The following is a 1,778-nucleotide window of genomic DNA, read 5'->3' as shown; positions in this document are numbered from 1 at the left end:
CTGGGTCAGAGCAGTCCTCCGAAGGAGCGTTGAGCCCAACGCTGCTCAGGGGACTGTGGAAGAAGGACCTATATTTGTTTAAATTTAATATTTTATGGATAATCCACGAAAGGTTTGCTACCTGCCTGTGAGCCAGTCTGCAACGTCTGCTCTGGGCCAGATCAAGTCTAAAACTGGGGGAAGATAGGCCCAGGACAGGTGTGGCAAGTTTGGCTGACTTGATCTGATTGGGCAGGAGGATTAAGTTAACCCTATCGTGGATTATCCATCTCCAGTGCTGTAGAACAACTATTTCAAATGCTAAACACCACAACATCAAAGATTCTGCATTACAGCATAGCAATAGTAATAGCACTTAGACTTATAGACTGCTTCACAGAGCTTTACAGCCCTTTCTAAGCGGTTTACAGAGTCAGCATATTGCCCCCAACAATCTGGGTCCTCATTTTACCAACCTCAGAAGGATGGAAGGCTGAGTCAACCATATGCCGGTCAGGATTGAGAAAATTGAACTCCTGGCAATGTGAGCAGAGTTAGCCTGCAATACTGCATTCTAACCACTGTGCCTCTTACTTAAGTAGAGCTGCTTAATTAAATACAAAGAGAACCACAAAGAAAACAAATGCGCAACAGATATTTTGATTTCATATTCTGCAACTTTTGTTCATCTCTCTGTGGGAATCAAGTATGACATAGTGTTTGTTGCCCACTCTACACAAGTGTTTGTCAGAAAGAGATAATGGAGATTTGGCAATCATCCAGTAGGTGATATTGGAATATCACTGAATATTCTGTTGAGAAGAACAAAAGAACAAGGAAACAGAATGTTGAAACGGGCAACCTGAACCACATCATGAGTTCCTATGGCGATTGGGAACTTGTAAACAATACATTTAAAAGGTGGATTTTCTTCAAAAGGTGGGCAATTAGAATGGAAGAAAGAAAGCTTCAAATTGGCATGAGGTGGTCAAGATGACACTCTGGCAAAAGGAAGACTCCAGCCGTGAAAAAGATCAGATCTGCACAGATGCGGAGGAAATATGGTTTGCAATGTTTTCTTACAGATATTTGTCTCCTAACTAAAATGCTGATATTTAAGCCATCCAATAATTTCTCATAAAATGGAGATGATAGGTAGATAGAAAATGGACAAGAAAGATCTGGTTATCACTAAGATATCCAATCGTTGTGGCTGTAAATGTAGAACTATTTCTGAAAACTATGTTTTTGTTGTTGATGGTGATGGCCGAGTCTTTCCAATTCATCAGAGAAATGTAACTTAACCTGCTGTTTTCTCTGCAGTGACATTGATTTCACTACAGAAACTATCAGGTGATAGTTTAAGGGTGAAAGTTTCACAGGATGAAGAAAAACGTTCTAATAAGGATCAATAAAGTCAGCAGCCCTGTAATGAAATGGTCATTTCATCTCCTGCTGTCAGTAAATGAGGTTATGGCATGACTTATGTAAAATACAGTACTTTTCCCCAAGGAATTTACAATCTAAACTTAGATGGAGAAGATCAGGAAAGGGCAAAGCAAAACAAGACTTAATACAAGTGAAAGCATTAATAATCAGCATAGGGGACTTTGTAACCACAGTGTCAGAACTACCAATGTGATGTGGGAAATCCAGAACAGAAATGTAAGAAACATGAGTGTCAAACTCTGCTTACTGGCCCCAGTCAGATCATTAAAAAAAAAAATCACCATTTGCTCAGCAAAATGGAAACATACCAAGTTGATTTAGTAACCTCAAATGGAATGAAGTGAATTCCT

This window comes from Protobothrops mucrosquamatus, unplaced genomic scaffold (assembly GCF_001527695.2).
Source record: "Protobothrops mucrosquamatus isolate PMUCROS unplaced genomic scaffold, P.Mucros_1.0 scaffold_135, whole genome shotgun sequence".
Lineage (NCBI taxonomy): Eukaryota > Metazoa > Chordata > Lepidosauria > Squamata > Viperidae > Protobothrops > Protobothrops mucrosquamatus.
Note: the sequence above shows the minus strand (reverse complement) of the source record.